We start from the raw sequence: 26975 nt of genomic DNA, 5'->3' as shown, positions 1-26975 counted from the left end.
CGCTGAGGCATAAATCCTGCCTGGTCCAGGTGGACTAGGGTAGTTATGTGGGATTGTAGGTGGGTGGCCAATAATTTGGCTAAAATATTTTCCTCGACATTCAGTAGAGAGATGGGGCTGTACGAGGCATGTTGGTCTAAAGACCAGCCCGGCTTATTAAATACGACCACTTCCACATGTCTCCAGTCCCGCGACAGACAGTCCGATCCCTAGCTTCGTCAATAACTTGAATATAGTGCGATCCTAATTTGGAGAAGTATTTCTTTAAGAATTCGCATGGGAACCCATTTGCCTCACCGAGTTCAAGTCCCCCACTGCAGCACAGATCTCCTCCTCAGTGAACGGAAGCTCAAGTTCAGCCCGCGCATCGTCAGAAAGGGCGCGGGGTGGCAGGTCATCTATAAAGCGAGCATAATTTCTTTTAGCTTAATTTTGGTAACGTTTTAGAAAATGTAGCAAAGTAATGTGAAAATACGCTAAATGTATCTCGAGTTCCTCACACCAAAAAATCATGCTGGAGAAAAAACATGCAACACATAGAGCAAAGGCAGGGCCATTCCCTTCTGATAATGCCTCACAATTCCTCATGTTCTTGCTCCCTAGGCCCACCCATCTCCAGCCACGCCACTCTATTCCACCTCTCCCGTTTTATCATCTTTATATTCACTTTTCATTACTTTGTGAGTACTCCTCTGTGCTTGTTTTTCATTTTTTCCTCTCCATTCATGTCTATCTTTCCTTTTGTATAGGTACCTGCATTCCCGCTTCCTAGTTATGACAGTTGGGGTTAATGGTGGTGCGAGGGAGTAGTCCCTCACCACATTTTTAAATTTGTTGAAGATGGCAGCATTGATTTTTTTTTGTCTACTCCCCCTCATGCTGGCAGCAAGTGTCATCCCAAGGAAGGGCTATAGCCTGGTAGAGCACAAGCTGTGGTGGGGGAAAATGCAGCACAGCTTCCTCTGCCACACTTTGGTCTCCCGCACCCAGCGGCAGGTGATGCACCAGAGGGCTGAGGTCATATACCAAGTGCAAGGAATGCTCGAGCTTCTTGGTGTGGAAGTGCCAGGGCTAGGTAATGAAAAACAAAGGGACATATTTATCAAGGTTTTGCATTACCCTTGTGCCATGCAAGGGATGCAAGGATGACACAAATCCTAAATGAGATTTTTCAAGACACGCATCTCAACTTCTTTGTGGAAAGTTTTGGGGTGGCCAGCCATGGGGGGGCGAGAAAAAGGGAATGTCCCTTAATGCATTTTTCCCATGTATTTTTCATTCTGAACGAAATTGCACCAAATTCGGCCGAAAGACAGATCTTGGTCAAGAACACGTGCTTTAAGTGATGTGGTGTAATTACATTCAGTAGGTTTGGAGAAATTATGGCTAATTAAATATAGATATTTCACAGCAAGGAGGATCTGAGATGCCAACAGATCTTGAGATAAGATCTGATTTACAGCCATGACATCAACAAAGATGTGATGGCAACAAAGATGTGATGGCAGCCATTGTAGGGATCTCAGACTCAATATCAATATCCTGAAGAAAAGTAAAAGAAACATATGGCAGTAGGGCAGGGATACCTTACTTCCATGTGCCTGGTTGGTGGGGGGTCCCTGTATGAACCTTTGGGTTAAAAACCTTTTTTTTCAATGAGACAGTGTATCCATAGAGAATCTGCAGATCCATGGTCCTGTTAAAAAAAGGAGTGCTCCAACCCTTTAGAGTTTTACTCTACCCCAGGTGGGCCATTGCCAATGAGGTTGTGTTACTTAATAGTTTTGGGAGAGAGGTGTGCAGTCTCCCTCCCCAAGCCATTATCAGGCTTCATGGACATTTTCACCTGGGAACGCATTCCATTTTTATGGGAGGGAGGGTTGTGACCTCCCTCCCTAAGCCATTTCCATGGCCTGTGGACTGAATCCCCGGAGCTGCATTCAATTATGAAAAGAGAGGGGGAGTGTGACCTCTCTTTTGAGGCTATTACAAGGCCCCTGGAACCCCAATCCCTGGGCCCAATTACATTTTAAAGGGAGGGATGTGTGCAGCCCACTCTCCACTCTCCACTACCAATCCCAAGGTACCCCACCCTCTGGGGTCACATTAAATTATAAAACAACACATAAGGCCCCCTCCATAGGTCTTTAGAAGGCCACAGGGATCTCATCCTCCAGGGCCACAACACATTTCAAGATGCTGTAGTGCCCAAGTTCTTCCTGGGACACCAAGAGGAATTGCAGCCTAGTGACAGTGGGGGGCAGGGCCCTCATTGACCGCTGCTGGCAGTCCTGGGAAGGGGGGGCCCATGCCCCCTCCACAAAAAATAATTAAGCCCAGGGAGATTGGTTTCCTAGGGCCCTTGCAGGCCTCAGTGGGTGGTGCCCGTTGCAGGCCTCAGGAGTTGAGGTCCCAGGGGCCACTCTGAAACTCAGGGATGGTGTTTCCCCCAATAAAAAGCAAGCAAACAGGCCCTTGGGGATGCTGTTCTTGAGTCCTTTGAAAAGCTTGTAAAGGCAGGCTGCAAGCCCACTTTCCGAATTAGAAAACTGATTGGCCACTGGGGATGGGGTCCATGGGGCCTTCTAAAGGCTTGGGGAGTGAGACCACATGCCCCAACATTCCCAGTCCAGGTGGGGCGTGACCCATTTTACTCTTCAAAGTATTTTTTTTAAATACTTTTGATGCTGGTGGTGTCTCTAGAAGGGCCAGGGGCACCACCAAGCTTTTTTCTTAATTTTGAGGGGGTACTGCAGGGACCACACCAGTCCCCCTAGCAACATTAAAAAAAATCTCAGTAAGTCTCCTCGGTCATTGAGTACATGACTTAAGGACAGTTTCCATATTCTTATAAACACTCTACGCTAGAACTATATCCTCTTCAGTTGGATTGCAAGGACACCAGTGGTTGGTTCTGTGGCTTCACTTTGTGGACTGAAAATTGTTAAAAAAGACTCGAAGACATATTTAATTTTCTTAATGCTGTATTGGAAGTATTTTGTGACAATCAATATTGCAATATGTGAATTTATAAAATATACATTTGATTATAGTTATTTGCGTTTTTTTGATAAAGCCAATAGTTCTGGTTTATATGTTTTGAAATGCTAACCCCTTGCTGAAGCCAATATGGCTGCTGCTTTTTATATTTTAGTGTGCTGACTCTTAGACAAAGCCAGTAGGTCTGCCTTATTTAAAATGACACCCTTTATTTCGTTACAGGACATAGTATACAGTATGTGTGGTGGGGGACTGGACACCCAACCCCATACCACACATGTCCTTTGTGGAGGTGAGAACCCGTGGAGTGCTGGACCCAGGACCTGGCCAAATTGGTTAGGTTACATACTTTACCTTCTCCAGTCCACCCTCTTGCAATCACCTTTGGAAAACTAACCATCACCATACCCAATTCCCCCATTTTGGCTTGATCAAGCTCATCAGGGACCATCCCCCATCAGTAATAGTTCAATGCATACTTATCTTCCATTACTCTCTGTAACTAATGGCCACTAGTAGTGTCTGCGAACACAGAGCAAAAACAACAACCTCTTCCCATTCTTAGTACTTCTTTATTACATGAGTAGAATAATTGATTCTGCTACCTCCCCAGATCGGCCCATACCATAGTGCAGCATTTTCCAAAGGGCCTTTTTAGTGCAGGTGGTGAGTGGTCTACCCTTAACAGGGAAGACATCACACTCTTATTCTGAATGCTGATGGTAAACCAGCAAATTATTCTCATTCTGCATCACAGGCAACTAGACTTAAAGAAAACACAGAGTGCGTGGAAAGGCCCAGAAAAGAGACATTCATTATAAAACAGTAACTAGCAACATCAGGACACAGAAGAAGATTACTTCAGTATAATGTATGGGGCATAGAGTGTTGTAAAAATCTTTGGTGTAGATGCAATGCAGAAATGCAAGTATTGGCGCAAACACAGGTTTACTGTCTTTAGTAAAACTGGGATTGCATCAAAATTCATTGGGTGCATTAGAACAGCATTGCTTCACACATTTAACTTCCAATCCTTGTTCATCCATTGTTGTTATTTTTTCTCTGCAATATGATGTCCCTTTCTTGCCTGGGTAGGGTGGGGCAATGTGCAATGTTTGGTAACCTATTCCTCCTGTAACAATTGGATTAACTTTAACCACATATGCCCCACCAAGTGTGAGATCTGTTGATGGTAGAAATTAAAAGTACAACAGATCACACAACAAAGAGGATTTGTTTTTTTCTGTCCTCATTTAGCCTCAAAAACACATTCCATCGCCCGTTTCTTGGTTTTCCTGCCCTTTTTACTGGAAATGAGAAAAGAGGGGTATTCAAAACCATGACAACCCTTGGAATGTGAAAAACCCCTTCTCCTGACCACTATTCCCACAAGAATTATCTACCCTGTAGGATATGTGCCAGCTTAGGCGGATAAAGGCTTAATCATTGGACCCCTCTTCAAACCTGTTGTGTTCAACCACCTTTTGAAAAGTTACTAACAATCATGGCTTTTCTTTCTATTATCAGATGTGTCCAGTGTAACTATATTGTTTTTAGCCAATATCCAATACTCATATCGGGGGGGGGGGTGAGACTACCCATTTCCTATATGTACAAGTAACATTGAATAGAATAACAGACTCAAGTGCCCCCTACCACGTTTTAGCTGGACCTCTAAATTTCCAAAGAAAACCAATTGGCCGCTTACCTGAATTCGCACATTCAGAATATCAGACAAAGTTCTACTCATGTCCTCCCAGTACTGCTGAATCTTAGGGCTTGATAAAAACATATGGAGATCGTCCACCTTCAGTTTCCCACACTTCGGACAGACCACGTCTCCTCCTTTACCGAATTTCGGCAGCCTTAATGGGGTCCAATACGCCCATGAAGTGTAAAGAAATGGTTCCTCCTTAAATAGGCAGGTTTAACTGTATTGTAAAGCATAGACATTGATACTTGCCATATGTTCTCCAGCGTGAACTCCGGCAAGCGACTTTCCCATAATTCTGAACGCAGAGTGAACTCCCCATCTTCCTGATCCATCATCATCCAGTACCAGGTGAATACTTTTTTTTCCCGGGTATTCCTGATATTAACCTATCTTTAAGTTCATTTGGTGCCTCAATCAACATGCTAGACACTTGATACCAGCTCTGTATTTGTAGAAACTTGAATCTTGACATTGTATTGGCAATCCTGTCTCTACACGTTTCCCATGATATCAAATGGCCATCCTGGATCAGATGTTCCCATCTACTGATACTGTACCAAGTCCCTCAGCGATACCCCACAGGACTTTTAGTCTAACTATTTGGAAATATTTGGGGTCAGCATACTAATACAGGAATCGACAGTCCCCACCTTTCACCTCCTTCAACATCTCAACAAATAATCTGCCTATGTCTCACCCTGGCCTGTCTAACAACATTTTGCCATTTTTCAAAAATAAAGCCGAAGAGTAAAATTGTAAATCAGGTAACGCAAGCCCTCCTCTCTCTTTTATTCTTTTCAGCTTTTCCACGCTATATGGGGACCTTTAGAGGCCCATAAGAAACCAGAGATATGACCCTGCACCTTTCCCAACCGCTCCTTCTTAAAAGGAAGCAGAATAGAATCAAAGAGAAAAGTACATTTTGGTAAGATAGACATTTTTATCAAATTCGCCCGGCCAAATATTGTTAACAGGAGATGCGCCCAACTCCCCATCAAGTTACACACCTCCTTCTTGGTTTTCTTAAAATTTACCATAGCCAACTCTGAAATGTCTTGGGTTACCATGATACATAAGAATCTCATTACTTTTTTTTACTGCTACCCCTCCCTCCTCCAAATTCCAGGCCATTATCCCTGTCTTCCCACTGTTAATTTCATAACCTGATATCCTTCCAAATTCCGATGTTACTTTAATAAACTGGCTTATAGACTCCTGTAAGTTTATTGTATAGATCAGGAGATCATCTGCATATAGAGCTAGTTTCTTTTCCCAGTTCTTAAACTTAAATGGTTGGATTTCAGGGTTGATTCTGATTTTCCTAGCTAAGGGCTCAATGTATAGGTTAAAGAGTAGAGGCGATAGGGGTCAGCCTTGCCTCGTCCATCTAGTTATCTTCATAGGATCTGTCAATGAAGCATTCACCAATACCCCTGCTACTAGAGAGGCATAAATCCCAGCGAGAGTTCTACAAAAGTTGACTCCAAATTCAAAGATTTCAGATCTCTTTGTACAAAAAACCCAGTTAACCCTATCAAACGCTTTTGTGGCATCAAGTGCAATTTCTGCCAGGGGGAGATCGTTTGTAGTAGCAAGATCTATAGAGCCCACCAAAGCATATGTCAATTGTTTTAAATATCTCCCTTGTATAAACCCTTTATGGTCCTCATGAATGAGATCTGACATGACCCCGTTCAACCTTCCTGTTAAAAGTTGCGTAACATTTTTATAATCGCAGTTTAATAGCGAGATCGGTCTACAGGCATCACAGTTATTTGCATATTTCCCAGGCTTAAGAATTAAGGTGTTAATGGCCTCCTTCAAAGACTATGGCATCTTAGTCACTCTCAAGAATAGTTCATTAAACAACTCCATTAATATTGGAGCTAGTGTGGCTGCCAGTGCTCTATATACTTTGTGTGCTAACCCATCAGGGCAGGGGCTTTCCCCCGTTTCCCTTCTTGAAGAACTTGTTCAACTTCCCTTATGTTTATCTTCATGTTTAGAGCACTGCTCTTTCGTTCTGTGAGAATCGGAGAATGCTCCTGTTTTAGCCAGTCTCCCACCTCTTCTTCCATTGTCTCTGCTTCTTCCTCATACACATTTGAAAAATACCTATGAAAGGTTTTCTCGATCCCCATTTTGCCGCTCAAAACAGTCCCTGTTTTCTCACATTTAATTTGTTTAACAGTGTTCCTCACCTGATCCCTTTTAATTTTCTGTGCCAGCAATTTGCTGCAACTCTCTCCATATTCAAAATGAGCTACCCTGCTGGCCTCCTATCTTTTTTTAACTATGCCCTCTATCACATTTACTAAATTGTTTTTGGCCTCTGTGATTTCCCACAGATTCGCTCTTCCAACTTTGGAATTTTTTCTCAATAGGTCCTCCTTCTAGCCACCGATAAGCTACTAATTAGGCTTCGAAGATAAGCTTTACATGTGTCCCAAACCACCCCTATTGAAGCTGAACCTAGATTAATCTCCCTAAAAATCCTTTGTTTCCTCATTTAATAACGCCAGTAACTCCTCCTCCATTAAAAGAGTGCAGACTAATGTCCACCTAGTTTGAGTATTCTTTGCAGTGATGTTTAGCTGTAACAGCACTGCTGAGTGGTCTGAAAAATGTACACCAATATGTTGAATATCCTGTACTATATCCCTTAAGTTTATATCTATTCAAAAGTAATCTAGTCTTGATTGATGATGGTATTTCCTATCATTAAATGTGTAGCCTCTCTGTAATCTTGCCCTATGGCGCCAAATGTCACATAAGCCCACTTGCCCCATGATTCACCTTATTTGTCCCGCCATTTTCGGATTTACCGCAGCTCTACTGTTTGTGGATCTGTCGAGAACCTTATCCACAACTACATTTAAATCCCCTGCCATGATAAATGGATCTGGGAAGTTAAGTAACTCTGATAAGACTTTCTCAAGGGGAGTAGTATCACCTTCATTTGGACCGTAGTAGCCAACTAATGTTAAAGCTTGCCGCCCCAACACTCTCAGTTTAGCAATAACCCATCTTCCTGCATTATCTGAAATACATTCACCAATACTGATTTTCGCATCATGTTTTACCAAAATGCCACCCTCTTAGTAACAAAAGATTGTTCTGTATAGACTACCTGTTGCACCCATCTTTTTGCCTTAAAAACTTCTAGACACTGATTTTCAGTTAAATGTGTCTCCTGTAAGATTATCACCTGTGCCGAGCAATCCTTTATGTCCTGCAGTAGTCTATCCCATCTCCCCCTTACCCTCAAACCAATAACATTCCAAGATAAGATTTTTATAGCAACTGTTTGCCTCTCACCCATTTCCTATCCTAACTAAGTAACTGTAATTACTGCGCCTCCTGAGGAATATTTTGTTTGTTTTCTCCCACATTCTCCCCACCCTGTGACCCTTACCTCCATCCCCCCTTGGAGAACCCATACCTGACTCACCATGGCTCACGCCTAATAGGAGCCCCCACCCCGAGTGTGCCCTAATTATAGTTTCAAGAAAAGAAAAGGAAGGTAAAGAAAACCAAATATAAGAGTAATAAGGAAAAGTATATAAAGCTGGGTATATTCTAATTGCTCAGATCCCAGACTGCCTACTCTCAATGAATTAATCTACTTCCCTATCTGATCGGAAGTTAAGGATTTTATTGTTCAACATCACCCTCAAAATGGCCAGGAATTTTAGCTGGACTGTAGTTCCTAATTCCTTTAATGGTTCGATCCTCTTTCCTAATTGCCATTGTCGATTAGAGGTGAGGTTTGACAAATATGACCTAATTTCACACTTAGCTCCATCAACATCCGGAGTTCTCTTTCTTAGAGCCTTCAACACATTTTTTTTTGTAATGTGTAAGTAAGGAAATTTACCAGTATTCGCCTTGGTTTAGTTCTATTTGTGTTTAACCTGAAAGGATTTCTGTGGACCCTCTGGATTTCCATGACAATATCCTGCTCCGACTCTTCCAGTTGTAATTTGTTTTTGATCAGTTTAACAACAAATGACCTAATGCCTCCTCCCTCCTTCCCTTCCGGCACTTTCAAAATCCTAAAGTTGTGCCGCCTCTTGAAATTTTCCACTCTCTCCAGTCTATCTTGCTGCTCTTGTTCTTTCAATTTTAAGCTCTCAATCTCTGCCCTATTAACCTTCACAGTATCTCTTAGATTGCTTAAAGTTTTTTCCAGAACCATTGTCCTACTTGTTAAATCATCTAATTTCTTCTCCAGATTTTCACCAGCTCACCTTATTTCCCTTTTGTTCAATTCTGACACCTCAAACCTAGATTTAATTTCCGATGAGAGTGCCACCAGAAGAGAGCCTACCGAGGGCTCACCTTTCTCCTTTCCCCTCTCCTTCGATACATTTTCCCTCCTAAGTAGCTTAAGGTTAGGGGAGGGCTAGAACTTGGGATCCTTTTGCTACTCGATACTGTCGCTTGAGCATTCTCTCCTCCTTCCTCTGTGGCTGGGGCAGACGGAACCTCTTGCATCAAAGGTTAAAAGGGATTTATATTTAACATATCTGAGTTCTCCTTGCTCATCCACCTACTAGCCGAATCCTTATCTATTAACTTTGCCATATCATCTTTGCATTCAGTTAATATTAGAGTTTTAGGCAGCACCTTGAAATAGGTTCTTAGAAACAGAGTAATCTTAACTTTTGGGTCCAAGTTCTTCTACTTATTTGTTTTCAATTTAGTCATCAAAACTTTGCTTTTTTGACTTATTGTTTTAAGTGTAGATGCCTTTTTATCAGTAGATGGGCTAGTATCCTTCTGTCCTCCCTTATTGCCTCCCTCTTTTATCACCGCTATTCTTACACCTCCAGAGACCCCTAGACCCTCAATGCCTCCTGCTCTCTCTCCCAGCAGCTCTCTCTCTCTCCCCGCACTTCTCAACGTATAACAAGTCAGCCTTTGTCCCCCCTCCAGCGTGCCCTTCACCTGGTTTCCTTTGCCGGCATTTCTCCTCAGCGATACACCTCCTTGGTCTGCTTTCCCATGAGCTACTGGCTGACTGGGCTAAAGGGGCTGATTGAAAGCAGAATCGAGGCACCAAGCACCTCTCTCACTTCCAGCCATGCTACCCCCGCTGCCGCTGTCTCTTGTCCCCCGGAAGGAGATTCTGGAAGCTGTGCGCTGACTTCTAAGCAGCTCCAAGGCAGCCCTCGCCCAAGGCAGCTCCACTCCTCCTGCTGCATCCACCGTGACTGCGCCAGAGGCTCCGTCCCGGTAAAGAAAACCGAGTAGAGCTACACACGATCCCAGCAGTAAGGTGTCCTGATTTAATACTTTAATATCTGCCCTGACCTCCTAACGAAAAAGGTTCCCCTCCCTACGGCATACTCGGCACACTCGGAGCACTCCCGCAACCTGCCGCTAGCCGGCCGCCATATTTCCCCCAAAAGAAATACTAATGAATATATCTGGCAACAAAGAGGATTAAGGAGTTCATGAATGGATGCTTACAGAGATTTAGGGAAAGGTGACAGAGAAACAAACAGAACATTCATCATCTCCATAAGCAGCACTCTACATCATGTCTGTTGTAGAAGGAAGATAACAATTCAGTTTTCAAATATGGACAATCTTTTTGTTTATCAGAGCCCACACTCCCATGTAAGGTATACATTACCTACATTGGAAGAAAGCAAAACAGGGAGTATCACACAGCTAAAAATATATTTATATTAAAAGAAAAACTGATACTGTTGACAAAAAACAGTCTATCTGCATTTTTCTGATATTATCTCTCTTGGGTATAAGGCTGATTCGCTTATAAGGAGTGCCATGGAGTTTCCTTGCATGAGAGAAGGCATGGAGAATACAGAAAGAAATCAACAATATTCTGCAGCTTAGGATGGTGTAGTGATTTAGCATTAACTAACAGCTTCCCTCCCATCGATCCCAGAGCCCACACAACCAGAAAGCCAACCAGCTGCATGTACCCAGATGATCACCCAAACAATAAAAAAAAATGATGTGTCAATTGTGTGACATGCCCAGAAGACAACTAACAATGCATTAAACCCAGATCTGTAACTGGGGGTGAATGTTTTGCCAATGTGCAACATTCTGTCCATCATCTTGTGTGTTTTACTGTTCGCCCTATGTGGGTAGGGTATGCCCAGACGTAGGTCCCGTGCTCACTACGCCACTGGAGTCAAGCTATCCTGGCTGAAGAGGTGTGAAACCATGAAACCGGTCCTAGGATGCTTGATTCCGGTCCAGGGAAGACATGGCTTGGCAGTTCGGGCTGGACTGTTCCCATGAGGCACAGGGTCAAGACTGATTTGCATATGGCCATGTCTGAACTGGGGTGGCGTGGTGAGCAAAATAACGATGGATTAAACCCAGATCTGTAACTGGGGGTGAATGTTTTGCCAATGTGTAAAATTCCGTCCATCATCTTGTGTGTTTTGCTGTTTGACCCATGTGGGAAGGGTATGCCCAGACGTGGGTCCCGTGCTCACTACGCCACTGGAGTCAAGCTATCCTGGCTGAAGAGGGGTGAAACCCTGAAACCGGTCCTAGGATACTTGATTCCGGTCCAGGGAAGACATGGCTTGGCAGTTCGGGCTGGACTGTTCCCATGAGGCGCAGGGTCAAGACTGATTTGCATATGGCCATGTCTGAACTGGCGTGACGTGGTGAGCAAAATAACGATGGATTTAACCCAGATCTGTAACTGGGGGTGAATGTTTTGCCAATGTGCAACATTCCGTCCATCATCTTGTGTGTTTTCCTGTTCGCCCTATGTGGGAAGGGTATACACAGACGTGGGTCCCGTGCTCACTACGCCACTGGAGTCAAGCTATCCTGGCTGAAGACGGGTGAAACCCTGAAACCGGTCCTAGGATGCTTGATTCCGGTCCAGGGAAGACATGGCTTGGCAGTTCGGGCTGGACTGTTCCCATGAGGCACAGGGTCAAGACTGATTTGGATATGGCCATGTCTGAACTGGGGTGGCGTGATGAGCAAAATAACAATGGATTTAACCTCAGATCTGTAACTGGGGGTGAATGTTTTGCCAATGTGCAACATTCCGTCCATCATCTTGTGTGTTTTGCTGTTCGCCCTATGTGGGAAGGGTATGCCCAGACGTGGGTCCCGTGCTCACTACACCACTGGAGTCAAGCTATCCTGGCCGAAGAGGGGTGAAACCCTGAAACCGGTCCTAGGATGCTTGATTCCGGTCCAGGGAAGACATGACTTGGCAGTTCGGGCTGGACTGTTCCCAAGAGGCACAGGGTCAAGACTGATTTGCATATGGCCATGTCTGAACTGGGGTGGTGTGGTGAGCAAAATAACGATAGATTAAACCCAGATCTGTAACTGGGGGTGAATGTTTTGCCAATGTGCAACATTCCGTCCATCATCTTGTGTATTTTGCTGTTTGCCCTATGTGGGAAGGGTATGCCCAGACTTGGGTCCCATGCTCACTACACCACTGGAGTCAAGCTATCCTGGCTGAAGAGAGGTGAAACCCTGAAACCGGTCCTAGGATGCTTGATTCCGGTCCAGGGAAGACATGACTTGGCAGTTCGGGCTGGACTGTTCCCATGAGGCACAGGGTCAAGACTGATTTGCATATGGCCATGTCTGAACTGGGGTGCCGTGGTGAGCAAAATAACGATGGATTAAACCCAGATCTGCAACTTGGGGCGAATGTTTTGCCAATGTGCAACATTCCGTCCATCATCTTGTGTGTTTTGCTGTTGGCCCTATGTGGGAAGGGTATGCCGAGACGTGGGTCCCGTGCTCACTACGCCACTGGAGTCAAGCTACCCTGGCTGAAGAGGGGTGAGACCCTGAAACCGGTCCTAGGATGCTTGATTCCGGTCCAGGGAAGACATGGCTTGGCAGTTCGGGCTAGACTGTTCCCATGAGGCACAGGGTCAAGACTGATTCGCATATGGCCATGTCTGAACTGGGGTGGCGTGGTGAGCAAAATAACGATGGATTAAACCCAGATCTGTAACTGGGGGTGAATGTTTTGCCAATGGGCAACATTCCGTTCATCATCATGTGTGTTTTGCTGTTCGCCCTATGTGGGAAGGGTATGCCCAGACGTGGGTCCCGTGCTCATTACGCCACTGGAGTCAAGCTATCCTGGCTGAAGAGAGGTGAAACCCTGAAACCGGTCCTAGGATGCTTGATTCCGGTCCAGGGAAGACATGGCTTGGCAGTTTGGGCTGAACTGTTCCCATGAGGCACAGGGTCAAGACTGATTTGGATATGGCCATGTCTGAACTGGGGTGGCGTGATGAGCAAAATAACAATGGATTTAACCTCAGATCTGTAACTGGGGGTGAATGTTTTGCCAATGTGCAACATTCCCTCCATCATCTTGTGTGTTTTGATGCCCAGAAGACAACCACTCAATTAGAATTTGTCACTTAAATCTGCATAATCCTAATAAATGCTCCTCTGTCCAGTCTTCTTTCTTTCTTCTTGTTTTTCACAAAAGTTGATAGGCATTGATCTTTCTTGTGGATGTTTTCAGTGGTAATTTAACATTTCATGAAAAAAGAGATTGATTGATTGAACAAGAAAATTGAAAGAAAGTGAGTATTAATCTAGTCTAATTAAATTGAGTGTCTCAGAAGAACTTAGATGATGGACATAAGGTAATGAAAGGGTAGTAAAGTTCCTATACAACTGACACTTGGAGGGAAAGCATTATTCCCAAATGATCACCCAATCATTACATTTCAAGTTTAGTTTACCTGTAAATATCCTCACAGCCAACACATAGATCACCTTTTGACATTCATTTGTGCATGTTACCAGTTCCAAGTGTTGTGTCTGTTTACCTGTGTGTTGCTCATTCCCTTGAAAATGATACAAAATACAGTGCAGTCCTTTGAATCATCCCTGTCAACCCAGCATGGGAATTAAAAAAAGAGATTGGAATAAGAGACATCTTGTTTTTTTTAAAATTAACTATAGACTTTCATTGCAGACTGATATCATTCCTCATTTCAAAGTCTAAAGTTGAAACAGAATTGGTCTTTCCAACCTCTCAGTCTGCTCAGTCAATCCCAGTGTGACCAACTTGATTCACTATCTGTGCTATGCACACTGGTCCATTTAAGTTTATTTACAATAGCCTACATAAGTGCACTACTGCACACCAAAGTTATATATATGGCCCATTTTTATAACAGTCATATCTGTTGTTGTGAATTTAATCAAGAAAGTAGAATTTATGCTCAAACTCATGGGCTGTCTGTCACACTTTTGATGTCAACTGCCCTGCTGGATTCTCGTCACTGCTCCTTTTTCTTTTCCCATGCTAATAGGTCAAGGTGTCTTGTTCCAGTGAATGGATCATCCATATAGTCTTAGAACAAACTTCCCAAAGGTCATTGGTGCTGTCACTTACTGTGCCTGTTTAATTGGATTACTGACAGCATATCAAAAACGCAAATATTGTGTGAACAGAATATTGTGTCAAAAACATCGAGGACCAAAATATTAAGAAGGTAAGTGCAAATAGGTAAGTATAGATTTACTATTCTTAACTTTAATTCTATGTACCTTGAAGATATATATATCATTAAGATACATACATGTGGAGTTATTTATAGTACATTTTTGCCAACTTACATTTGTAGAAATTGACTTTTTAATGGGTTTAGTGGTACAGCAACTCCTTGGTGAACATAGCCTTGAGGTTTGACTGTTTTCTTTGTGGTTCCTCCACTAGAGAACTAGAACAATCAGCCAGGCTGCTTAGGAGCTGTGGTATAACAATACAGGTTGATGGCTGTGGTTCCTGTTATTGAAATTCCTGCGATGATACGGATTGAGTCTGGGACAGTTACATTTCAAACTCACTGCTCTCCGTGACTGGAGTGACTGCAATGTTAAGAAACATGGGCTTTCGTATTACTGGTCATCAGGCTGATCCAAGGGTTCTCCTCCTCCGATCTTCTTCCTGCCCAGATAAGAGTGCAGCAGGTATGTCATATTTTCAGACAAATGAGGAGGGCTTCATTATAGTGCCAGGCTATATTCTTATCCTGACTGCCCAATTTCTTCGCCTGAACCTCCTTTGTTGCAACCATCTCCTTTCCTTTTTATATGTGTTAGCACTTAGCACAAGTAGAAGCACACAACAGAGGGATCTGGTGTCACTGCCAGCTAACTTTCAAACTACTCTCCATATCAATAGTGTTCATGATATGATATCTCGTGCACCTGCAGGCAATAAAAATGAAACCTGAAGTCAATGAGATATTGGCAATCTTGCTAATGTAATTCAAGGCATCATCACCATCATCATCATTACCCATCAGTGTACCCATGCATAAACAAATCCTTTTTTGCTAGCCATTATATAGGAAAGACAACTTGATGCCCCTCTATGGCCCAAGGGGACTGAATGAGAGGCAGACAGAATATTCAAAAAGCAAATACATTAATTAAATAATTACTGGGGTTCCTCAATGGCCCAGGGGGACCCTGCAGGATGTGGGGGTGGACACAAATCAAACACATTAAACAGATAATTGCTGGTGTATGTCCAGGGCCCATTAAGACCCTATCGGAGGTGGAGTGGCAGGCAAAAATTAAATAAAGGAATTAACTAATTGATGGTGTGGCTTGAGGGCCATTGAGCACAGGTGTCTGGGGCAGGTAAAACTCAAATAAATGAATTAAAAAAACAACAGTTGTCTCCAATAGGCCCCAAATACAAAATAAATATATCAGAGAAGAATGAAAAAAGGAGAATAATGTCAGGGGCTTCTTTTATTAATGTCCCTTGAAAATACATTCAAAGTGGAATAAAAGGATTGGAGCACATGTTGACTGCACAAACTGGTGGTAGCCTGGTCATTTACCATATGGACAGACAAGCAAAAAGAATGGAAAACAAAGGCAAAATGTTCACCACACAAACACTCCTTTGCTCCTTTAAAATAGTGGTCTCTACATGTCCAAGAAAAAAGGGGGCGGATAAAACAAAGACAAAATGATTACCGCACTTACATTGGCTATACAAAATGCCCACCGTTGCATGGGCAACTTTGAAGGAGACATATATAACAAAGAAAAATGGCAGCAATGATGAACACACTCTAGCTGCACAAAATGGCTGCATGGGCAGCCAAGGATGCATGGAGAACAAAGAACATAGTTAACCTGCATTGCCAGGACCACCTCACACCCACCCAAAAAAACATAATTAATCTTGTAGCATTGCAGGGAACAAATTGCATATGTGTGTGTACATATAATTATGCAGAAGAGTTCACCCGTATGGGCTACATCTGTGAGGAGACTCTTTTTTGTGGATATTTAGCGGCTTGCCTGGCCGCGATGAGAGCCCCGCTGCTGTTGTGGACCCGAGCGATGCCAATGCTGTGATTGCCATTTGGGACGAGGTGCTGCTTTTGGTGACTGATCACGTTCACACAGTGATTCGCATCGTGCAGTGAGCTACCCACTGGGAGATTTGATTTATTTTCACAAACTTAGCCCACGCCAGGAATACTTCATGCTGCACTACCAGTACCAGGAGGCTGCAGGAGCAGCCACACACACTGGGGCCGGTACTTATTGAATCAGGTGCTCATTCATGGCGTTTACTCAAGTTTCCAAGTCAGCCTTAGGCGAAGGGCAGGAGCCCGAAACACGTCGGCGTTAGACTTCAGATAAGACTTTGTGCTGCTGGCGGTGCATTTACTGTGTAGAGTCTGCATTAAAATTATGCAGAAGATTTCACCTGTGTGGGCTCCATCTGTGAGGCGACTCTTTTTTGTGGATATATATATATATATGTATTACCTACTGGTAGTCGCCAGTAGGTAGTTATAGTTAGGACCAAGTTTCCATAAGAAGAGCATTTTTTGTTTTGCTTATAACTTTGGCGTTGTTTGAGGAATCTTCATGAAATTTTCCAAACTAATTCTTTGTTCATATCAGTTCCTATGTTGGAAGTTTGGGGGTGATTCGTCAAGGGGGGCCGAGAAAAAAAGGGGTTCCAAAACGTGTTTTCTCCATGTTAATTTCCATAGGAAACTTTAGACAAGGCTACAGGTCGAATTGGTGAACGGAATTACCCCACATTTGGCAGGGAGAAGAGTCTTGGTCTAGAAAGCACGCTTATGTTTATTTGGTGTAAATCCATTCAGTAGTTGTGGAGAAATATCAAAATTTACGGATACCAATATTTGGGAATTGTGCCTTATGATTGGCTGAGGCGTTACGAGCACGAGCCTGCTGCTTATTGGCTGCGAGCGGTGCGATCAGTTGCAACTAGGAAGTGCTGGCAGCCATTTTGTGATTCCATTGAAGCAAGTAAGGGGAAAAAAGGGTGAAAAGAGTATGAAAGAGGAGGGTAGGAGCGCTGTGAGGCCTGTGGGGTGGTTAGGGTGTGCTACACATGGAGTGTGAAGCGATGTATTTACCCCTACCGGTGCTGTTTTGCCCAGAGTGAGATGGTGCTGAGGTGAGGTGCCGGTACACTTGGGGATTAAACCATGAGCTGATTGCTGTAAAATGATGTGCTCTGGGTGCTGTAGGATACTGGCCGCTGTAGCATAGCTGTGCAAGTGGTGTTAGCATGGGTTTAGAGTATAGCGGTGTGAGCTCTGTGGGGTGGTTAGGGTGTGCTATACAGGGAGTGCGAAGTGAAGTATTCACCCCTAGTGGTGTGAAAGTACTGTTTTGACCAGAGTGAGATGGTGCTGAGGTGAAGTGCCAGTGCACTCGGGGATGAACCCGTGAGCTGATTGCTGTAAAGTGATGTGCTCTCGGCACTGTAGCATACTGGCTGCTGTAGCACAGCTGTGCAAGTGGTGTTAGTATTGGTTTAGACTATAGTGGGAGTGGGAAGCAAACTACTCACCCCTACCGGTCTGAAGACTCGAATGGAGTGTTTTAGCAAGCAGGAATAAAGAAATAATCGTGAAGAATATAATGCAGAATGTTCTAATGCCACAGAAGACAAATGGTGAAATCAGGTGTGTTTAAGAAAGTGGCTGTGTGGGAGAAAGCGATGGAGTCTGCAAGTTATATAACAAGTGTCTTTTTTTAAGTGCCATAAATGGACCCACTGGTGAAAGACCTAAGGCATCCAGCTGAGGCAAACTCCAACCGCTTCTGATGTATTCAAAGCTAAGCTTCTGTATCAGTCAATTCCACATTACATGTTACAGTTCCATGTGACATAAACAATACCTATTAGACATGAATGAGTGTAAATTGTAGAATGAAAATGAAGGTAGGATACGATTACCACACTGTGCCAACCAGTTCCTAAACAATGTCGTGTTTTTTGATCTTCATCGCCATTTCGTGAGCAGAGGCTGAGGATGAGCTAATTTGTGTGAAAGGGCTTCGTGGATAAGAGGCAGGCAGAGAGACGTGTGTACAAAAAATAGATATAGTTTCAAAATGGATGTCGGGTTTAGGATAATTTAGCAAGTAAATAGCGTATCTGCAGAAGGCCACACATCATCCATCCCTGGTTAGTGTGGAGATGTAAGTGCCAATAATGAAAACAGAGTTCAGATGCCTAAGTATACTTAGAAAATTATTATATGAAAATAGTTCAATTGAAGTGTATTAAAAAATGTAATAAGAAAAAGTCATAAAAGTTGGAAAAAATCAATCCAAGAATAAAGTGAATTTATACAAGTCTTGGAGATTGCAGTCCGGAAGTTCTTCAGCAGCTTGAGATGCATAATGTTCCAATCGGCGATTGTTGCCATCATGTGAGAAAAGAGAAACGATCCAATTCATATCCTCGAAGGTACAGTAAAGTTCCTCGAATGTTGTAGCGGCAATTTGAATTGGCAGGCAATCTGCGATGTTGTCAAAGGTCGCACGTTGCAGGAGATCTTTCGCGGCTGTGCAGAAATCCCATTCCGCCAAGATACCTTTTTGCGTTGCATCCGCCATTGCTCCACTGCCCGAACAATGACGTTCATGGTTTTCAAGATACTCCATTACCTGCTGGATTTCGGGAGCATTTGCTGGGATGTTGGCAAGGCATGGATCCATTCGCCAGTCGATTGGGCAAGTTTTTCAATAAAAAGATGGTTGCACACAGATTGTATATGTGTAAATAAAATTCATGCTATAGCTGGCTCCGATAATAGATAGAGGCAGGCAGCCGAAAAGTTGTTCAATTTTTTCACGGTATTGATGTAGCTTCGCGTAGATGCGTATTCTGTCAGACATGCTTGTTACCACAGGAAGCGTAGCCATTTTTAACAAGCTAAAATAGTAGTAGGATGGCCGCAAACAGAGCGAGAATTATGGGCACTGTTGCTGTTATTCCAGAGATGATCGAATGAATGATGTCTGGTATTAGACTAAAAACAGTTTGAAAGCCTGTGAGAAGGCCGGAGGAGACAATGTTAAAAAGGTGTGCCAGACCTTAAATATCAGATGTGTTGAAAAATGTGTAACATTTGACAAAGCGCAATGGGTGGTTCATATTTAAAATGGAGTGTATTTTACTTGAAGTTTGTGCTATCTGCAGTCGATAAATTACTTTTGGAGAAGTGAGGGACACTTATGTTTGAAACAAAAGCGCTTTCAGTTTGCTTCGTTTAATAAAATCTGTTTTCAAAGTAGGTATTGAAGGCCAAGTTGAACTTTGGGAGTTACTTTGTGTGGGTAGGAATAGAGATTGCCAGAGGAAGTTATCCGGTTTGAAACAGTAAGGACATACGGTATGCCAGCTCACATTGCGTAGCAGTCAATGTTATTAAGAACCAGATAACTGCCATTAGAAAGCTGTGTGAATGTTGGTCTGATTGTGGGAGTTGGGGTGCTTTTAAGAAAGCACGCAAGATTGGGGGCTGTAAGCTTAGAAGCGTCGTGCAGTTGGATATTGTTGCATAGTAATGAATGACTGCCATTGTGGTCCCACTTTTCACCTGTGAGAAAAACTTCGGTATCCTCTTTAAGACAGCGATATGTAAATGGGAGAAACCACTGCTCTTGAATAAAAGCGCTACCTTATATAATCACATACAACATGACAAACAGCATGTTAACCTAGCAGACACAACAACACTACGTACTGTGGGAACAGTGGCTAGCCAAGTACACAAGCCAAACATGGCATGGCACCTCTGCCACACAGTGTAGAATGTGGGGAGGGATGGTTGCAATATATGCGCGAAGGTGGCAAGTGATTCTCGATTATAAGAGTATACAATGCAAAGTGTTGAGGAGATGTGCGTATGCAGAGCACAGACATGTACATGTCAACATACACTGATGGTCTAGTGAGTGAAGTTGACAGTGGATGCAACCATGATAGTACAGTCAGTAGGGAAGATTACAAAGCCATATTGCGTATGTGCCCCCTCCCCCCCAAATCTTTAGGGTAGTAGCCTGGCTCGGCGTATGCAAGGCTAGCGTACGTGTATGAATAAAAGGCATGTTTCTCTGGGTGTGGTTCTCTTCCAGAATGGCAAACATGTCTGTCAGGTCTGCGCAGCTTACACCGCCACGAGGCTGATGCTGTGAGCGAAGGTGTCTGCGGGAATAATGCTCTCAGCCTGCTGCTACCCAGAAACCGTCATGGCCACTGCGACGCACATATGCTCCACAGTTCACCTTTCGACACCGCTGTATGTGAAAGAGGACCGACCACGTGCCGGCGGAAGCTCCTGGGCCAAGGTCTGCGAGCTGGGGAGGCTCCTGAGATCAACGCGGGCTACCGCGAAACAGACAGACAGCACCCAGCCTGAGGCCCAGCACCGTGAAGTGCTCTGTATACTACTAACACAGTAGTCCAACATGTACCAACGGTGGAACGGTGTCTTGATCCCACAATGGACGATGTTAGAACTGCATCTGAGAGTGCAGATGAAGGTACTCCTTTCGACCAGCTGTAACCAACTCTAGGTCCCAACAGTGGAACGGTGTCTTGATCCCACAATGGACGGTGTCAGAACTACATCTCAGAGTGGAGATGAAGCTACTTCCTTCGACCAGGTGCAAGCAACTCTAGGTCCCAACAGTGGAAGGGTGTCTTGATCCCAGAATGGACGATGTCCGATATTACCTGCTGCTGGGTCTTCACAAAACTCCCTCCGTTGAGGTGATCAGACTCTGTGGTTCCGTAGCTAATTGCTGCACATGATCATTGGGCTTGGCTGACTGCAGTCGTGGAGTACACCACAGTACAGCAGGTCCGAACAGTGAAACGGGGTCTTGATTCCACAATGGGCGATGTTAGAACTGTTTGTGAGAGTGGAGATGAAGGTACTCCCTTCGACCAGGTGCAACCAACTCTAGGTCCCAACAGTGGAATGGTGTCTTGATCCCAAAAGGGACGATGTCCGATATTACCTGCTGCTTGTTGTTTTTTACAGAACTCCCTCCGTTGAGGTGCATCGGACTCTGTGCTTCCGTAGCTAACTGCTGAACATGATTATTGGGCTTCACTGACTGCAGTCACTGGAGTACACCGCGGTACAGCAGGACCGAACAGTGAAACAGTGTCTCGATCCCAAAATGGACGATGTACGATATTACGTGCTGCTTGGTTTTCACAGAACTCCCTCTGTTGAGGTGCATCAGACTCTGTGCCTCGGTAGCTAACTGCTGCACATGATTATTGTGCTTGGTTGAGACCAGTCAGTGGAGTACACTGCGGTACAGCAGGTCCGAACAGTGAAACGGGGTCTTGATTCCACAATGGACGATGTTCGAACAATCCAACATCTCATGGAGAACGCGACCGGATCGGGAAAACTTGTCGGCGAACGCGGGGATTCAGGTAAGGCGATCGCGCGCACGCGAGAATACATTTTTTTACAGCGCGAGCAAGAAAGAAAATTCCGGTAAGATGCGGATTACGGACATTTTGACATTTTCGCGCTCTCCTCAGAACGCGAAAATGTCAAATTATCGCAATTTCCGCGAGCGGAACGGAATTTTAGCCCAGGCCTAGTTTTGACAGAACTCCCTCCGCTGAGGTGCATCAGACTCTGTGCTTCTGTAGCTAACTGCTGCACATGATTATTGGGCTTTGCTGATGGCAGTCGGTGGAGTACACCACGGTACAGCAGGTCCGAACAGTGGAACGGGGTCTTGATTCTGTGATTGAGGATGTCAGAAGTTAAAGTTTGTGATGATTTGTGTGTATCCCCTCTGATCAGGTGCAACCAACTGTGTGCTTCCGAATCCAACGGCACATGGCTGTGAGGCGTTAATGACCACTGCCTCTGGCCTACACTGCTGTCAGCAGGGCTCACAATTCAGATCGAGTGGAGATTGTTTAATTACAGTATCCAGTATGCAACTAACTACAACGTCTATTGAAATGTACAGAATAGCGTTATAGTATACTTGCTTGAAGAAATTTTTTAAGATGACTTATAGGTCTAGTACAATGACCAAATTCTTCTTGGTAGTGGTAAAGAACACTGAATAACAGTGTACACAGTGGACAGCAGAGATCGCAATTCGAATTGTTTTGATTTATTTATTGCAGTTTTGTGTAATTTATGATGTTGTGTTTTGTGAAGAGGAAGTGAGAAAAAGTATTCATGGAAGACTGTGCTCACTACTGCCTTCAATTTACACTGCAGACAGCAGTGTTCACAATTCAAATCGAGTCGCAATTGTAGATGGTGCAGTCCTGTAGGCAAAAGACATTGCTTCAGTGTGCTCTGTCCGCACCACGCATGCGCATCATCACAGGGTCCGCACACGGTTTTTGTTGCTTCATGTATGGCAAACTGGGCAGCTCAATTCAACCCCACGTGGTTGTGGGCCCTAACTTACCGCTCTCTGGCCTACACTGCAGACAGCAGTGTTTACAATTCTGTTTGAGTCGCTATTGCAGATGATGTAGTTTTGTAGGCAACAGACATTGCTCCGAGTACAGCCCGCCCACAGCACGCATCATCGCTGGCTGTGCACATTTTGAATGCTTTTGATGTGGCTATCTAAGTGCACTAGACCTGATGGACCCTTTATGATACAATCTTTTTGTGTATTATTTCAGATCTACTGCCTGTATCTTAGTATACCACAAGTTATGGTTCTTTTACGATAGAATGTTTTCTGTATTATTTCACATCTAGTGTCCCTACCTAACTGCAGCACAAACTTTTGACCCTTTTATTATTGAATCTCTGTGTGTGATCCAATGATTACTGTTGTAGTTGATGCTAGCAGTAACCATTCCCTGTTGGCTGGTTTACACTCACCCCACACGCATCCAGCACAGACGTCACTGGATATGTGACCCTGGTAATAAAAAGGAGTCAAGCGCACGTGCCCGTACCCACTTCCACTATCTATCTGTGTCCGGGTGTTCATTATCTAAGCATGACACTGCCCATGGGCGGTACCACTTTACATTGTGCTGTGGACAGCGTATGCAACCAAGTTACCTCTGGCAGTGGGGAAAAGTTCTGTTATGTAGCTTTTAGATGCATGGCTATCACAGGTGGAAGGCTACTTTACAGAGCATGAATATTGATGAAGATGATGGTTGCATGTTGTGTGTAGTGTCAGATATGTGTACATAGCAAAAAACTTTCACAAAAGCTCTGTAAGCAGAAGAGGAGTCTCTCATCAAACGCTGTATAGAGAACGGCTAAAATGGGTGGGGTCCTCCAACTGTTACAATGGGAAATGTTATGAACCAATCAAATGCTTTTCTTTATGTTCACATAGCTATCGCGCACCGAGCGCGTAAGGAGGCCGCAACCGACACGATTTTGAGAAAATATTACCATAATATAAGTTTATTTCAGTTAGAAATATATAAATGTTTAAAATATTTTAGATTATCGCTTGTTCTCATATACACTTTAAACTTATTTAGATGTAGTTTTGAGACAAAAAAAAGGAGGGAATGGCATTCCCGGCGTGACACCATACATCTATGACGTAACACAGGGCCTGGCAGCACGCACTTGTCGCATTCGCAACACGCAGTGGGCGTTACCCCATACGTACATGACGTAAGGCGTGGCTTGGTACTGCTTACCTGTCGCATACCAAAGTAGCAGCTGGCGTGACCACATACGTATATGATGTTATGGGGGACGCGGTGCCACAAACCCGTCAGATACGAAAAGCGCATCTTTACGAGTTTAGCATGATAGGATTCGCGTGCTGATGGAGCTTGGTACACTACTGGTACAGGACTTCAGTTTTCTAAAAAAAAACGATATACATACTTTTTTTGAAGAAATAAAACATTACATATTTTTGAAATAAAAAAAAGGATAATAATAGAGTTCCAAAATATTACAAAAAAAATACAGGTTTTATAAATATTAAAATATGAAATGAACATTTAAAAAACCTTTGAAATTCACTAAAAAAACATAGGTTTTACAGACGTTATAGTTAGGAATTAGCATTTAAAAAACCTTAGAAATTCACTGAAAAAAACATAGGTTTAAGGGATGTTATAGTTAGTTGGACATTTGACTCATATAAAACCAGAGAAATTCGCCCATTATAGCTAGTTGAGCTAACTATAACTTGCGCGCCCGCAATGCACTGGTGATGACGTCACATATTACATCACTCATGACATGGTCCGTGACATCACTGATGACATCTCAAATGAAATCACTGATGACATCACTGATGACATCATCCACCTGATAATCTGATGCACATACTGATGGCCTAATATAAACTTTGATACACGCACTCTAAAATACAGACTACTATTTTTGAAACCATACACACAACAATGCCAGATACTACATACCACCCATTATTTCCTAGGTCTACACTCACATCCACTCACTTATACATGCAGTTATTCATCAATACAGTACTATAATATGCACTCAAACACCTATACATATAGTCACAGTCCGCCACTCATCTATAGAGTTACTCACTCACCTAGTCAGTCATGCAAAGAATCAATCACATACACATTTACTCATGTATACAGTTATACAAACCAACTGCGTTATTTATACACACACCACATCACTTATTTATGCAGATACTAACACATACTTACTGTCTTATACAATCACTGATACAAGCAGACACTCTTTTATACACCCACTCCTTCAACTAACTTACTCTCACGTATAGTCATTTATATACTCCAACAGTCACATATACTGCCTTAAAACATATGTAGTTACTCACACATATACCAGTGAGAAATTCATTCACTCACCAACACACCCATACACACACTAACTCACCCATACAGCCCTTCCCAGATGTAGTTTTGAATCCATACAACCAGTGAATCACCCACTCAGACATGTATGCACAGTCACACATCCCCCACCCACCCACACAGACACTCAGGCACTCATACAGATACTCAGACAGCAAATCAATAACCCACATAGACACTCAAGTAGCTACTCACCAACCCATGCAGCCACTTATACACCAACTGAGACACTAATACAGACTTTCACACAGTTTAGTAACTAACACATACATTCAGTAACACATGTTCAATCACTCACTTATACAGTAAGTCACACACCTACTAAATATTCCATTCAGGGACTTGTAAATTCACTCTTTCTTCAATACACCTTGGCATAGATATATATGAAAAATATTTAAACTTTACAGAAACACACATTCACTGCCTGATGTCATCAGTGATGTCATAAGTGATGTCATTTGAGATGTCATCAGTGATGTCATCAGTGATGTCACTGACCATGTCATGAGTGATGTAATATGTGACGTCATCACCAATGCATTGCGGATGCGTGAGTTATAGTTAGCTCAACTAACTATAACGGGCATATTTCTCTGGTTTTATATGAGTGAAATGTCCAACTAACTATAACGTCCCTGAAACCTATGGTTTTTTCAGTGAACTTCTAAGGTTTTTTAAATGCTAATTCCTAACTATAACGTCTGTAAAACCTATGGTTTTTTCAGTGAATAGACGTTTACATACATACATACACATATACGTATGTATATAAATACATACATATATATACATATATATATATATATATATAAAGCTATAGATATATATATATATATATATAGATATATATATACAACAACCTCCAGCAAGCAGAAGGAAGGGGCCATGCAATGAGATCAGGAAAAGGTCCTTATTGGAAAGCAGAACTGGCATGATGCATTTCGGCTTAATTGCCTTCCTCAGATGCTGCTGCCAAACTAAAACACAGCCACGCCTCCGCTTTTAAATCATCCTGCATTACGCCCCCAATTAGGAGCTTGCACCTCCCCAGCCATGTGATCATCCACCATGTGGCAGCACTGTAGGTACTACAACACCCAGAATGCTTCATACCTGGGCCGGTGGTACGTGGGGAAACTGAAATTAAACCCATGTGGCTGTGGTGCGATGTAGAGCAAAGCGCATTGTGACCAGTTCAAATAAACTCCTCAGACCCTTCCTGGGTCCCTGCATACGTTCCATCCTCTGGAGCACAGGTTTGCCGGGTCGTGAGCTTATAACAATGTACCAGTACTCCTTGTGAAGTCACAAGCTGCCGGCTGGCACCGTCCCTTGCTCAACCCGCACTAGAGAGGTGGGCTGACACAATCCAATACCTTGGGCAAAAACAAGTTGCATGAGCAGAAGCCAGTGATGCAGTCAGCCAACTTGACAGAACGGGGCCCCCTAACGCGTCTCTGGCTGATGCGACAATATGCACTACAACCTCCAGCAAGCAGAAGTAAGGGGCCACGCGAGGAGCTCAGGAAAAGGTCTTTATTGGAAAGCAGAACTGGCATGATGCATTTCGGCTTAATTGCCTTCCTCAGATGCAGCTGCCAAACTAAAACACAACCACGCCTCCGCTTTTAAATCATCCTGCATTCCGCCCCCAATTAGCAGCTCGCACCTCCTTAGCCATGTGATCATCCACCATGTGGCAGCACTGTAGGTACTGCAACACACAGAATGCTTCATACCTGGGCCAGTGGTACATGGGGAAACTAAAATTAAATCAATGTGCCTGTGGTGAGATGTAGGGCAATGCGCGTCGTGTCCAGTTCAAATAAAATCCTCAGACCCTTCCTGGGTCCCCGCATTCGTTCCAACCTCTGGAGCACAGGTTTGCCGGGTCGTGAGCTGATAGAAATATACCAGTACTCCTTGTGGAGTCACATGCTTGCTCAACCCGCACAAGAGACATATATATATATATATATATATATATATATATATATATATATATATATATATATATATATATATATATATTCACTTAAAAAAACATATGTTTCACACATGTTATAGTTAGCTGGACATTTCACTCGTAAAAAACCA

Source organism: Triturus cristatus, chromosome 2_2 (genome assembly GCF_964204655.1).
Source record: "Triturus cristatus chromosome 2_2, aTriCri1.1, whole genome shotgun sequence".
NCBI lineage: Eukaryota > Metazoa > Chordata > Amphibia > Caudata > Salamandridae > Triturus > Triturus cristatus.
This window is presented reverse-complemented; position numbering follows the sequence as displayed.